The sequence below is a fragment of the Austrofundulus limnaeus genome, unplaced genomic scaffold (genome assembly GCF_001266775.1).
Source record: "Austrofundulus limnaeus strain Quisiro unplaced genomic scaffold, Austrofundulus_limnaeus-1.0 Scaffold18, whole genome shotgun sequence".
Taxonomy (NCBI): domain Eukaryota; kingdom Metazoa; phylum Chordata; class Actinopteri; order Cyprinodontiformes; family Rivulidae; genus Austrofundulus; species Austrofundulus limnaeus.
Genome location: NW_013952420.1, coordinates 2,561,005 through 2,577,084, shown reverse-complemented (window position 1 = coordinate 2,577,084; position 16,080 = coordinate 2,561,005). Strand labels below are relative to the sequence as shown.

At 37.6% G+C, this 16,080-nt stretch overlaps 1 protein-coding gene across 4 annotated transcripts in view; it reads right to left on the bottom strand.

Moving 5' to 3' along the window:
- LOC106514237 (RNA-binding motif, single-stranded-interacting protein 3) overlaps nt 1–16,080 on the bottom strand; it is a 199,289-nt gene that overhangs the window by 107,100 nt on the left and 76,109 nt on the right. The gene's annotated exons all lie outside the window — the stretch shown is intronic.

The following is a 16,080-nucleotide window of genomic DNA, read 5'->3' as shown; positions in this document are numbered from 1 at the left end:
CACACACACACACACACACACACACACACACACACACACACACACACACAAACCTGTTTACTTGCAACATCTGGTCTTTCTTTGTTAAAACTTCGAGCCTCACTCCATTTTGCTGATAAGCAGCTGATGTTTTGTTTTTATTGTTCAAAGGCAGCAAGCTGCTTTCACAGCAAGATCTGCCCCACCCCCACACAAATATTTGTGCACTTCCTAATGAGAAAAATCCATAATTTAGCCAAAATAGGGTTACACAAACACACATGTACACTCGTCTTAGTGCATACACTTATTACATGCACACTTTAGCCACTCCGACAACTATAATCCCGACAAGCACTCATAAAACAGATATGCAGGGAGAGTTTATTTTTATAATTGCAAGTGTAAATAAATGCCCACAATATGCATCAGAATCCATTGCTTTTTAATTAATCTATATTTGAGGTAATTAGAGTTCCACTTAATGGAAAAACACACACAATATTCATCAGTTGGATGGTGGCTTTTGCTTGATTTCAGACAACTTCAGACTAATTCCTCACACTAACAAAAAAGTAGACACTAACTATTATATCAATTGTCAACTGTGACAGTTCTTTTCCTGGCTTGTTTAACTCCTTTTTTTTTCTCTCTCTTTTTTTTTGTGATTCAAGTTTTGCCCTGCTGGACGGGACCTAAAAATGTCACCACCTGAATTTAACTAAGCAAATAGTAAGAGACTCCCATTGGACAGGTACTACATGGATGATTATGTTTCAGCTGACAAGTTATTTAACTCTAGCTTGATGCAGTGAATAGCTTCTTATTTGTTGAATAACCATGTTGAAAGACATCTTGTGGTCGTGGAAAATACAGTATATTCATTTGTTTCAGGTAGGTCAGATTATTGTCATCAAGCAGAAAAAAAAAACATTTAAGAAGAGGAATAAAACTACTAAAAAATCTGAAAATGCGAACTTAACTATGCATTATTTAAAACAGGAAAGGACAATGGGAAAACATCATCTTCCAGGAAAGAATGGGGTCAGAAAAATATCTTGAATGATGGTGATCACCAATCACTTAAACATTTGGTGAAATCAAATTGTAGAAAGACATCAGTAGAACTCAGATTTGTTTAATAGTTAAAGAGCATTTCTACTTGCATTATGAATGACCAGGTTATTCCAACAATGGATTTTTTTTTCTATTAAGCTTCCAGAATTCAAGTTTTTCTAAGCCAAAAAGGTCTACAACAATGCACTGGTAAGTAAAACCGATTTTATTATGAAGTGGTACCTGTTTCTGCAGGAGAGAGGAAACAACGGTCAGCTGTGATTAAGTTACGTAGTCGAACTTGGCTTAATTTGAGGAAGTTCGTTGATTTATTACTTGTGTATTGTTGTAGGTCTGAGGAATAGGCAAAGGAAAGAAGGAAGGAAGGAAGGCGAGTTGGATTAGTGGATGAGCTGAGACAGCCAAAAGGCCGGATACAGGGAAGGACTTGCTGAGCACCTTACTGTTTAAGAGGAATGAATACGGAGACAAGAGTATTATGACAATAAGATTTTGAAAATCAAGCTTTTTGCAGAATATAGCTAAAAATAAAAAAGTACATTCTATTTAATTAACAAAAAATATGTTTATACCAGCTCTGTATATTATTTTAATAGAACAATAACTGTCAAGCAACAGGCAGATGTAAATAGTGATCAATAGATTTGATTAATGAGAAAATATAAATGATAAAACCTACAGAGACATGATTTTTTTTCCTTAACAGTACGATCCTGCACTGCTTCATCTACATCCCATCATGAATGAACATATCAAGGTCAGTGCACGGTTCGGTTTACGGCTGAATAATTTAACCAGTCTGGAGATTTTATGCATTAATCATTTTAATTTGAGGAAACTTCTCAACATTAAATTAATTACAATTGCACGGAGAAACCATACCTCCTATTTTACTCCAATATGATCTGAAAGATAAACCTTCACACAAAAATCTACAATGATAAATGCTTATTTTAAATTAAACATGTTTATTCAATGAATGCATTTTTTCTGCTGCCTTTATGTTTTAAACAAAGACCTCATGTGATCTGTTCATGCTCCAGGTTTGTGTTGGGGATAACTCTTACCTACCACACAAAATGTTAGCGCAAAAGCTGAAACACTTAATGTTATGGCCATTGTTGTTTGTTCAGGTTGATTATTTGCTGCAACCAATTTAAATCAGAGTGGCTCAAAAAGTGAATTAGATGTGCATTCTCTAATTACCTTGTGGGCTTTTTTAATAAAATCTGTCCAGTGGGTCATAAGTACTGTGCTAACAGACACACAGACAAACACATACTCCCACAGAGATACAGGCAGATGCATGATAGTCTGGCTTTCACGGCAGCAGACCATAACAAGAAGCACTTGGAAAGTGCACACCTCTAAGTTATGCAAATGAGAGGGTGCAGCTGCTGAACTGTGATTGGTGGAACAAAGGTCTGCTGGATTCTGATTGGCTGTAATAATATGTCTTTATCCCTAAAAAGCAGCCTCTGGTTCTGTTGTTTGTCTTAAGTTTCAGTTTTGGTTTGTGCCAGATCAGTGAGCTGCAGCTCTGGCAGATCACCACTAAAATCTAATCATTTGTTCTTTGTGATAACGCAGTATGCCCTGGAAATTTCATGAAAATCCATTTATGATCTTTTGAGTAATCTTGTGCACAGACGGACAGACAAACCAGCGCTACTGAAAGCCTAACGTCCTTGGTGGAGGTAATAAAGTCCAAAACCTAGGAGTGTCCTGACACCAGTTTTTCTCAAACAGATTACAAGTACAAGCACTTCAACTTGAGTACTCACAAATACCAAGTGATACATAGAACTTACTGAGTTAGAACTTAAACCTTACACAATGACTTTAAAAACACACACAAAGTGGTTCTCCTTACTTGTAGCCCTACATGCCCTCTCCCTGTACCAAATCTAATTGTATATCATGATACGTATACACTGTTGCAAAAATGTTATAATATAAATAACATTCAATGGAATGCCACTACTACTACCTTTTTATCGATACTGGTTTTGGTATCTGTCCCATTTCGTATTGGTGCATTTTGTACGATTTTAGTGCGAGTACTTGTAAAAATGCTGGTATTGAGTGATCACTACCAAAAACATTAAGTCCATAATCCTTCTACAATTATGACTTATTTAAATAAAAAATGTAAATATTTTGTGCTCTTGGTTAGAGTTCTGGCTTTTTAAATTTCTTTATAAAAAAAAACACAGCTGCCTGTGACCAAGTTATATTTTAAATCCAATATTGCTTAACATTTTTGTAATCTTTTTTTATTTCTTCAAAAAAAAAAAGCATGCACTGCATATAATTGTGCTATTGATTGCTATGGCAGTGAGAGACAGCTTTTAATCAGGAGGGTTTAGTAATTTTTTTTTTTTAATTTGAGTCTGAATCAGTGGGGTTTATCACTTGTTGTAACTCGAGGTGCTATAAGCAGATTTACAGGTGTAATCATCTCATGACATGAGTTTCCAGGCATCAAACTAGAAGTCCAAGATTTAATCAGCAATGTAACCAAGAACCAGTTCTGGGAGCAGCTCAGTTTACTGTGATGTACCGACATCAAACATGTTCTCTATATTACAGGACCAGAAAATTGAATCCATGTCTCGGGTGCCGTGTACATGCTCTCTAAATAAAATATTGAGTCACTGTAGAAGTTGGCATGTAATCTAGTTTTGCACTGCACATTAAAGTTTTTTTTTCAAAGCCTTGCTCTGTACTTTATACCTCTTGCACAGACGAGTGTTGGGTCAGCTACAAAGTAGCACACATATATCCAGACAGGATTCGGGAATGAATGATGGGGACTTTATCCTCTCCGAGTGCTCATCTCACTGACATGTTTGGTGGGACAAACTATCAGCCTTGAAGAGAATGTGCCGTTTGGTTTGAGTCTAGTCATCACTCAAAAGTAAATCTGCTTTTCTGAACTGCTATTTGCTCGTCTTGTAACAGAGGTCAAGGGTCAAGTATCAAGAGCCAATGAGCTGGTGGAGATTCATTGTCTCTTTCAAGGACAGTTAATCAGAGCTGACACTTGTTGAGTCAGAGAAAAGACGCCCATTTTCTAGACTGATGTATAGTTCTCTAAACCACTACAGTGCACATCTAACATTATCAACATGTTACGATTGCATCTTTATAAATATCAGTCCTCTTAAGCTCAGTAAAAATTCATGTAAATATAAATGACAGGTTCTTGTCACAAAGAATAGGTTGAAAATGTTATCTAATTATGTACATATTTGTCTGATTACAATCCTTTAGCCACTATAATACAGGGATTCTCTGTTTTCCCTAAAATGTGTTCTTTTACTTTATTTTTTTAATCTAGACAGAAACTTTTTTTTTTCATTCAATAAATGAATTGTGTGCAATAATTCAATCCAATCATTGAACAGTCCTTGGGATTTTTTGTCCGTATCCATATTTTAGTAATAGCTTTTTGCTAAAATTGACCTTTTTGCAAAAAACAATTACCTCTGAAGCACATATGACTTATATTTATTTCAAATACAAATTTTTAAAGGCAAAGTGTCATTTTTATTCCCAACATTTTCTCTCATTTCTGCTTGTGGGGATTAATTAATCGTCAGTCCTGAAAGATATTGAGGTGATCAGACGTATTTGCCAAATATAATCTCCAACAATTTTCTGTCATAATATTTTATTGTGCTGACATTATAAAATATGCATTTGTGGCCTCAAGGGCCCTGTATACTCCACTCAGAGCTGTGATATCAGCTCCCATTCATGTAAGTGAGTGACAAAAACTGCATCAAAATGGCGTCATTTTGTTCTCTGGGACAATTCGCCCAGCCTTTCTTGACACAAAGCCCGGGGCCAAACTTTTTGTTACAGGCGAGTGCGCTGAGTTTTATGTGATTGGTCCAATGTTTGTGGGCATTAGTTTATGCAGAAAAGTGCTCAGACAACAACGGTGGCATTTTACTTCAACTACTCTGCTTCCAGAAGCCTACTGTTGTACGTCCACACATATATAGTTTTGAGGAGTCGTCATCTGACACTAGCTGCGTTTCCATTGACCATGAAAATGCGCAAATTAGAATTTCAAAAATATATTTACTCAATGGAAACGTCAATTTCGAAAATAAATTTTCGACAAAATGGTTTTGTGCTAGGAAGAGGTGGTTTTTTGGCCATATCAAAATTCATGTATTTCGCAAAACTGCAATGGAAACACTTTTTTCGCATCACGGGAGTCACATGATGAAGAACTGGCTGTTTCTACTGGCGAAAAGACAATGAAGAAGAAGATAACAGGAAGTAAAAGTAGTAGTGAAATCACCGAAGTAGTAAGAGAAAGTGTTAAACTCACCGACTACAATTTCCTAAAAACGTCGCATACGAAGCCGCTCCCAAGTATAAGGGGCTTGTCACTCGAAAGCCTCGATAAGACGCCGACGTCTCCTCTGATGGCTGATGACGAGCGCTAGTGTCATGGTAGCAATATGCTATGTGTTCACATCCATTGCCGCCATGTTTGTAATGACTTATCACGAGAACAAGCGTATTCATGCGTGAGTTTAATTGCGTTTCTTATTTACTGGAAACACTGCAATTGTGAAACTGTGTTTTTTTCAACATTAACAGAATATCGACAAAGTTTTGGGCACATTTGCAATGGAAACACAGCTACTTACAAAGACAGTCAAATGGATCATTAGGCCAGCCTTTGCTGTTTTGTTTGATTTTATTGTTCATTTTATTACTGTACTTTGTTCATTGGTTTTATTTTATGCACCTGTACAGCACTTTGGTTTTTATTGTGCTTTATAAATAAACGATGACGATGATGATGATGATGATAATGATGATGATGATGATGAAATGGCCAAAAGCTCGTCGAAGGAGAGAGAACAGACATTGTGAATGGAAGAATCTGTCTGCTGAAAAGGGTGGTGCTCTATCTGTGACAGATTTATGGCCAAACGGCACATATAGGATTGGAGACTCCATCGGAATAAAAACCTTGTTAGTGATGTGTACAGCAGTGGGAGGGGTTTCCCAGGAGATCTGCAGCGTGTGTCACATCAGCTATAGGTGAGTGTGAAAACGAATGTCTAGCAACCAAATGACCAGGAGTTAACTGTTTGGATTCAGATTGAGTATGCTGGACCCTTTAGGATAGGGCATTTTTTTCAACTTTTCTTTTTTTTTTTTTTGCTCAGTCATTCCTGAAACTATTCTTTTAATGTAACAGTTAACTATAATTGTATATACACACTTTTTTCATGCACACACACCCCATTAGGAGCATATGTAAACATATAAACACATGTACTGTCACAGATGGGCAAAGATAAACGTGGGATCACACACACATCACTTGATCCAATGCAATCTCCAGAGCTCCCAGAGTTCCTGGCCTTGGGCCATTAAAACAGGCTCACAGAGTACAGACAGACGAGGAGGAGGAGGGGGAGACAGGCAGAGAGGGTGGGAGGCAGAGGGGGGTGGGGAGCAAGTTTGTCTTTGGGAAATGGAAATCCTTCACAATCTAAAGTGGTTTCCTCCCCCCTCCCTCCGTCCTGTGCTTTGTGACCTCTCACTCCCTCAGTGCTCTCACGCTACTAACAAGAAAACTGTCATCACGAACTCACTGTGAAAATGCTCACATTATTTCAGATAAAAAAAACAACTTGTTCAATATTTAATTCAGTCACTGCTCTAAAAGCAGCTCGTTTTATTTTATTTTATCATGAGCACAGATCATACACTAAAGAAAGTCAGAAATAAAGTAAAAACTTTACAAAAAAACTGCTACTGTGACAACAATGCCTATCAACTGTAAAGTCTTTATTTAGTTACGTCTCTACAACGCTCGCGCTTTGTGTCTCACTTTCCTCTCTGACAACTCTTCCTGCGAAGAAGAGGCTGTCTGCTAAATCATCAGTTTTTAAAGGGTCCCTTTCCTTTTCTGTCAGCCCGGGGTTATTTTTACCCCCACCCTCCACCGCTGTCTACATCCGCCCATCCATCCCTCCCTTTCCAAGAGAACTCTCTGTGCCAATTTGTACTCTCTTAGTCACGCTAAGCAATTATCCTGTCCCCACTGAATGCCTTTGCAATCAAACCAACACTTATCCGGTTGTACAGCGCTCTAATGGCCAACTGATAATGAAACTCCTTCATTGTGAGTTAACAACGGGCTAAGGGATGTATGAAGTCTACATCTCGAGCAGGGAAATTGCTGATGAGGAATACATTCTGTCAGATTCACCTTTGCTGCTTCAGCAGCTGTTGCATTTTTAGGACATTTGTTCATTCAGGGTGTCAATGCCTGAGCGTTGGAGCACCCATTTTACTATTTTGTTCACAACTTTGCCTTGTTTCCTTGTCCCCCAGTTTAAAAAGAAGCAAAGACATGAGGCTCAATCAGCAACAGTGTGCTAGGACTTTTGTTAATGCATGAAATTTACAAAATTTCAACAACAAAAAAAGCCATTTTCCGCTACTTGAATTTTGACAAAATGAGTAAGAAAATCTAGTCTTTTTAAACATCTCTACAGCTAATGAACGCTCTACGGATTAAAAAACATTATTTAGAGTTTAGAATGGTCACAAAAAGACAGATTTTACACAACTGAACTGACATAACATAAATTACAGTTTTTACATGACTGCACTTTGAGTTTTAGGATTTCTGCAGATTTTTAAGCACCTTTCTAAATTTGGCAAACAAACTCATCCAACTTCTACAATATGTATACATGTACAAACTACACATCCAACCATAGACATTTTTGTCTTCTCACACTTAGTGTGTCTTTTACTGTTATAGGAGTAATTCGTTTTCTCACAAATCCACTCAAATTGTAGACAGCACACACCTGGGCTCATATAGACTTTAAATATAAACTTTGTTTAGAAAGTAAACAAATTTGTGTTTGGTTGATTATTTCTTTGTTGCAACAATACTCATTGGCATTAAATATTATACTGTTGTAAAGCATAATAATTAAATAGCATAACACTCGTTACAAAAAAGGCTTTTTCGGGTTGAACGGCAGAGTTGAGTGACGTGACCCATATACAGTAACACTGGTCTGACCTCCTCGGCCAAACAACTTGTTCTGCTGTTGACACTTGTTTGGTTTTTATACGATTGAATGATTAAAGTGTGAAAATATGAGACATTTTGACAGTATAACAATTTCATTTTTTTTAACAAATGGAGCATTTGGAAGAACACAGCTACAAGAGCCTGGCACTTCCTCATGTTGCTCACCTACTTGATCACACACTGCTGTGGAATGGGATCCAACCAACATTTCTCACAAGTCTGCCAACATGCTTGTGTTGGTCATGCTGAAACAAACAAAACACCTAAGTTCATCCCATAGGTGTTTACTGGGGTTTAGGTCAGGAAAGCTGCCAACCCATTCCATTCTCTCCACTTGCAAGTCCTGAAGTAGCCTGGTTTAAACCAGACCCTCGTCCTTCACTTTGCTTCGTACAAGGGTCTGGACTTGATGCATAGAGAAGTGATGCTTGAAAGGGGGCGTGGCCTCTGCTGAAGTTTAAAATGATTGGATCAGTTGGCTGCGACGTATGTCTCTGTGACAGAGGCTAAGTTAAGAAGCTAACCGGAAATCGCGTGTGCTGTAAACAACCCTACTGAGAGGAGAGAAGCACCGAGCCAAACGAGACGACTGTAAATGAGAGCTGCTGCTTTGTCAGACAAATTTAATTTAATTTGGAAGCCTTATCAACACGGACTGGCTTCATTCTCTTCCTCCGCTGCCATATGCTAAAATAACTAGCAGACACTGCACAGAAAATCGACGTCGTTCAAAACTCCTCCTTCTGTTTGATGATTGGCCCAGGTAAAATAAACTACAAGCAGACACTGCACAGAAAATTGACGTTCTCTTCTCTGATTGGCCCGATTAAAAATCTGCCAGCGAAATCCATCTCAATGGGAGAAGTCCCAGACGGAGCAGTGAAGGGAAACTAGAATTGAGCGGAGCTGCGTAGGAAGGCAAGGGTCAGGCTAGTCCTGAAGGAAGTCTTTGGTAAACCCTGTTGTGTGGGGATGAGTGTTGTCATTTTAGAGGGTCAATTTCAGTCCCAGACTGTGGAGATATGGGATTGCCATTGGTTATTTACAGGTGCTGACAATCAAGCACCAATCAGGCAGCTGATTGTCTGCACCTGGGGTACCAGAGGCTCAATCACAAAATAAGTGGTCTGGTATTGACGGAGAAGATCTGGCACGTTTTTCAAGGGTGCAACCCACATACTGAACTGGGCTGCTCAATCCACAAATGCACTTTCCAAGCAAATGTGGCAACATTTATGGGAAAATAAACAGGCTTCCCAACTGTATAAACTGTATTACCAAGAAGCATTGTTACAATAAAGGAAAGATCAACTAAACACAAGTTTCCCTACTTTTGTTCTATTTTTGCTTAAAACCAAAATATTCCCTTCAGAACTGGAACTTAGCTTGACTTATTTCCAACAGAGCAGTGCAGTTACATAGAAATTTACAGGTATGACTGTTAGAGTCTTCAGACGCTTGTGGTTTAATAATTTTTAGATTTTCACACAGCAATTGTTTGTTTGTGGCTAGCTTTCAGTATTGTGTTTCTGTCTGCCTGTTTATAAATAAACTTGTAATTGTGATGTGAAATTTTTTTATTTATTTTTTTTCGCAAGGGGAGAGGGAAATTTTGGAGGTCTGCAAAGGTGATAATTAGTGTTTCAAACAAAAAATGTCCAAATAGATTTTTAAGCAGGATATCTCTTCTACTGGACACAACTTTTGCCAATCGCCATTCCTGCTTTTGATGAACTTTCATTAAGTCTATTGTTCATATCAATGTACTAAAACCAGCAGAATGTGTCTATGGGGAAGCATTTTTACGCCTCAAAGAGACTCAGTTTGGAGCAACTGATTATTTTAATTATTGCCAACAGGGGGAGTTTAAATTGTTAGGTTGGATAAACCACTTAACAAATGCAGGGTGTCAGCCTATGTGCCCTATAACTGCAAATAATTAAAAGTATTTGTTAAAGTAAATTATTTATTTTAAATTCCATTGTTAAATTAGTTTAAAAGCACAGAACAAAACAAAACATGGCAATTTACATTGTTTTTTAGGAGGAACTACTAAATTAATTTTGTTTTAGGTGGCGCAGCACCCCATCAAAGACCACACTTGACAATGAGTGAATGGTTATTGGTCTCTCGTTGTCCCTGTGATGGACATGCAACCTGTCCTGGGTGTCCCCCGTCTCTTGCACAGTGACTGAGGGACATGATCACCAGTTCGCTGTAACCCAGAAAGGAAAAGCAGGTAACAATAATGGATGAACAGACTGTCCAATAGGTACAAATTGTAAACCTAACATTCTGAAAAATTAACACTTTCTGGTCAGAAACTACTCCGACATTATGGGAAATGAGGGCTGTCTTTTCCAATGACACTTTTACTTAACAACATTGTCAAACTACAACCCCCAAGTAGCATTATTCAGGTTAGAATTGTCATTTTATATATAAAAAAAATGCTACTGGTAACATCTTGTGCACACTCAAGAGTGACAGGAATTCAATTCAAACTTGCTTTATTGGCATAAATGTACAGCTAGCTGTCATGGGATTTACGTTCTGCCACCAATATGAGAAACATGCTCTGAACTACGAACATTTTTTGTGGACAATTCAGCAGTTTTAATGTGAAAGATTAGGAGTTGAAAAAGGACCTATCCGCCTAGCTGGCAGTCACCATAAAGATTGTGACAACTATAAAAATATGACACAGCTGACATATGTAGTAGCTCAAGAATTGCTAATGGTTGTTAGTGTCATGAACAAAAAAATAGGTCACCAACTAAAAATTTCTAAGATTTAACAACTTAAAAGAGAAAAGCCATGGCAGGTCTTAAAGTTTGTTGACCATGTAATGTCAGATTAACACAAACAATTATAGCTGCATTATTCTTGATTTAATTAAAACTAAGTCATTGTGCAAGAACAGTACACAATTATTATTATTATTATTATTATTATTATTATTATTATTATTATTATTATTATTATTATTATTATTATCTCAATGCATTCTGTGGCATTAAGGTGCTAAGTGTTGCATCAAGGTGATAAGTAATTTACTGCTACACAGCAGATGTGAGCATCTCTATAAAATAAGTAATTTTGGTAGTTTGAAACGATCAGGCATGTTACAATAATGCAAATAAAGAAATATAACAACAATAATTTCAGGGAAGCAGTTGCTGCCTGTTCATTTGAGAAGGGTTAGCATGTATTTTTTGTTATTTTATAGTACTAAATATTATTCAGAAATGGAAGAACATTGAACCAACCTTCTTAAGTGTAAGTTCGGGATCAGGACATGCAATGTTTAGTGACTCAAAAGCTCAAGTACTGCAGTTTTAAAGGCATCAGTCAAAAAGAAAAAAAAATTGTATAGGTCTTCTGGACAGGTTCTTCTCTAATGAAACGTTTCATCTCTCCTCCAAGAGACTTCTTCAGTCTGAGAGTTTCAGGCAAAATTCAGGCTTTTAAACACTGCCTCCATGTGACTGATACTCACATCACATGGCTATCGTTGACACCTAATTAACACTTATTGTTAACAGGGGGTGGAGTGATACTGGCAATAGCCACACCGCAGGAGGGGGACAACTGAAAACGGAGGCCTCCACCTCTGTTTAATGATGGACGGTCGTCCGTTTTCAGTTGTCCCCCTCCTACAGTGTGGCTATTGCCAGTATCACTCCACCCCCTGTTAACAATAAGTGTTAATTAGGTGTCAACGATAGCCATGTGATGTATCAGTCACATGGAGGCAGGGCTTAAAAGCCTGAATTTTGCCTGAAACTCTCAGACTGAAGAAGTCTCTTGGAGGAGAGACGAAACGTTTCATTAGAGAAGAACCCGTCCAGAAGACCTATACAATTTTTTTTTCTTTGATTTTTATCTGGATTACTGAGATGCATCAGGGCATCAGTCAAAGTTTATGGTAGGACAATTTAAAAAGCTGAACAACTGTAGTTTTTTGAAAGGATGCAAAAACAAATCATTTTGGTTTTGTTTCTATTTCATACAAGTTTATGCCATTTAAAGTACTTCCAAGAAAAACAAATAAAACAAACCAAACAGATGAGTATTTAGTCTATGTTTAAAAGTGTCCAGATTGTGGACTCATCTCAGACCTTCCAGAAAATTGTTCCACAGTCTCGGTGTGTAACTACTCAAAGCAGGATCTTTGAATAAAAAATAAAATAAAATAAATAAAGAAATAAAAATCCTTCACAATGAGATCATAAAAACGACAATTACTTCTAGTAGTTGCTGCCAAACTTTACTCTTCAAGGACAATCAAGGTGTGTGGCTTGTTTTTTTTTCCTTTTTTTTTGTTCAATAAATAATGACAAACTGGAACTGAATTATCAGATTCTGTGCTTCTGCCACAAAACTGGTTACCAATAAAAACAACACTTGCCTTTATCCAACAGTAATAAATCTAAATAAAAACAGTTGGATTTTGTCATTACATTGTTAGCTCTTTGTGTAATGTCATCATAGACTCACATCATTTCCATTTGTACTGTACTACAAGGACACATTAAACCAGTTAAAAATAAAGAAACATAGCACTAAAACTTCAAATTCACTTCAAGACTCATTTAAAATGTATATTTAAAGAAAAGACTGGTTAAACATTTATTACTGGAGTTATACGACTTTCTGTCTTGTATTTGACAGTAATGCAGTAATGCATAAATTTATATTTCTATGTGTGTTTAAAGCTGAAAACCAAATTTGATTATGTGATGGTAGAGTTCACGACTGAATAATGAGGTTAGAAAAAAACCTGTATAAGTAGCCAATTAGAAAGGTCCAGGATAAAGATGCAATAGCTTTCTGAGTGTGTGAAAGAACTTGAGGAAAAGACTATTAAGAGCTTTGATAAAATGTTTTGAAAATTCTAAGGTTAAAGTGATGAAATGTTGAAATGAGCTTCCGTTGAAAGGTTATGCTATTGGTTATAAATATCTCTGTTAAAATTCAGTATATGGTCAAACAGGAGCTTCCAAACTGATGAGCTGATGGATAGTTTGCGTGAAGCCAAGACCAAAGTGTCAAACTAAGAGGAGAGTTGTTAAAGTTGGACCCATATGTAGACACAGCCTGGAGGCAGGATCAACATGAACATCTTGAGGCTTGCTTCAATCTGAAGCAGAGCAGGAAACACATGTTACATGTGATAAACAGGAGGATCTGACTGTGAGCTGAAGAGACCAAGGGGTGTAATACTGAGGAGAGTAAGTACAGAAATAGGTGGAATGGAGCAGGACCAGTGTGCGAAAGGCTAAAAACTGTGTGATATCATCATTAAATTTTGCATAATTATAAGGCAGAAAACAATTTCCTATGGCTGTCCCAGTGGCAGTGCAATAGTTAGCTGCTGCTCTTATTAATCATAGAATTCCAAGAAAAAAATAAATTATACAGTGCAAGACTTACAGCAGCTTAACGATATATAAAATAGACTACCACTTTGAAAACTTTGAGACTGGAACTATTTATAGATGGAAACAATGAAGCCATTGAAAGAACTACCTCCAACAGATAACATATGGATTGTTTGTAACCTTTCTAAAACCCAGAAGGTAAAAGAACTGAATTATCACGTTTAGACAATCTGAATTTTCTGTTCCCTTTTTTTTGAAGCATTCAATGAGATTCAAATTTTTATTGCTGTCATCCAAACCAATCAGGCTAGGCGGGGGACATCATATTGTTGCAAGCTAAAATGTTGATTATAGGGCATTTGTGCTGTTGTCCTAAAGCGTGTTGGCATACCTTTGAGTACAGGCCCAGCAGATGAGCAGTAATCATGCTGAACACGGGCTCTCGTGTGCCTCTTCAGAAGCAGATGACAACAATCACACTGATTAGTGCTTTGTTCAGACCACTCTGACAATCAGGCAGGCAGTTCTCCAAAGACACCTCACTCACTGCTGAGACTATTCCTCACACACTGTAACTATAGTGTGTTCTTCATTTTGATTTGGTCTATGACAAAAAATAAATAAATAAATAAAAAATGCCCATGTCTCGCTTTCAAAAGCTGCTTAACTCCGAGCATCATTAGGGAGCAGACCTGAAATTACCCACAGAGACTTAAATCAATGTAAATATATACTCTTGTAGTGAATCAATTAAATGGATTAGAGGACGATGTGGACTTTATGGAAGTCGCTGTTGAGCCATGTATGACTGAAAATCTCCACATTGCTTAACACAGAATTCTGAGGCAAATTAATTTTTATACCAAACCGTCGATGTTTGACAAAAAATACTTTTGGAAATTTACTGAGAATGCAAAAACAGTACAAAACTTAGAGAATAATCTAAATAAAAACATTCCCATCAATGCACATCGATTAGTTTACATTCAACTAAACTAGATAATTTATGTTCTTCAGACTCAATCCCAACATCATTTTGTGAGGTTTGACAAATTCCAATATTTCAGATGTATAGGTTGGTCATATCTGGGCTTTCATTTAGACAAACTAAAACTTTCCTCAAATCTTCCTAGATTAATTGTCTAAGTCATTCTTCCATTTTTCGAATGAAATTATCAGTAAATGTTGTGCTAAATTAAAAATTTTAAATGAGGTTATTTTAAGAAGGTGTCAATATGACAAGTACAAAAATCTGAGGTCATAATTTTGTTAACTCTGGTTTTCTCTCTCAGGTTTTTTGTGTGTTCACATAAAAGGTGGGTTTTACACATCATGTCGCATTTGTTCTGCACAAAATGCATCAAGCTCTCCATTATATTTATGGAAAAAGAATCCTCTGATCACCCCTTTGTTCATAAAAACAGGAGTTTGCACTGAATGAGAGGCGTGAAGTAAAACACAGGGACTACAATTAGGACAACAGAACACTGTTACAAAACATGTTTACAGTAGTTATAGTAAAATTAAACTTTTATCTTTGCACTTGATTTTTTTTTAAACTCTGGCATTGTTTTTGACTGTGTTAGGCCTTGTCCATGCTACACCAGATAGTTTCAAAAACAAATCATTTCTGGTGCATTCTAGTGCACACACAAGCTGAGATTTTACAACAAAAACAAAAAAAATTGAAATCCGTTTTTGTTCCTCTGTGTGGACTGTAAATCCAAAGGTTTTCAAAAACAATGACTTAGCTGATAAGCTGCCCATATCTCATTGTGCCTTAAAAAAAAAAAAACAACACAGCTGTTTTTACGAGCTCCACCTGGATGATGGAGCTCCTCACCCTAATTAAGGCTGTGCTTGGCCACCGTATGAAGGAAACTCATATTCGGCCACTTGTATCTGGGATCTTTTATCAGGCATTATCCACACCTCATGTCCATAGGTGAGGGTTGGGAAGTAGACAGACCAGTAAACCGAGAGCTTCGCCTTTCAACTCAGCTCGTTTCACCACGACCGACCGAAGCAACACCCTCATTACTGAGGACAAGGCCCAAATCCGTCTCTCCGTTTCTGGCTCCATCCACCCATCACTAGTGAACAAGACACCCAGATACTTAAACTCCTCCAGTTGAGGCAGAGACACCCCCCTACTTGGAGGGGGCATTCCACCCTTGTGAGAACCATGGCCTCAGACTCAGAGGAACTGACTCTCATCACAGCCGCTTCACACTCGACTTCAAACCGCCTCGGTGCACGCTGAAGGTCTTGGCTCGAAGACGCCAACAGAACCACATCTGCTGCATAAGGCAGAGATGAGATCCAGAAGTTCTCAATCAGATGCCCTCCTCTCCATGACTGAGCCTTGAGATCCTGTCCATAAACCCTACAAACAGGATCAGAGACAAGGGACAGCCCAGACAGAGTCTAACTTGCCCAGAGAACGAGCTCAACTTTGAACCAAGAATACGAACACATCTCCTGCTTTGGTCATAAAGGAATTGGATAACCCTTACTAGGAACACTCACACACACACACACACA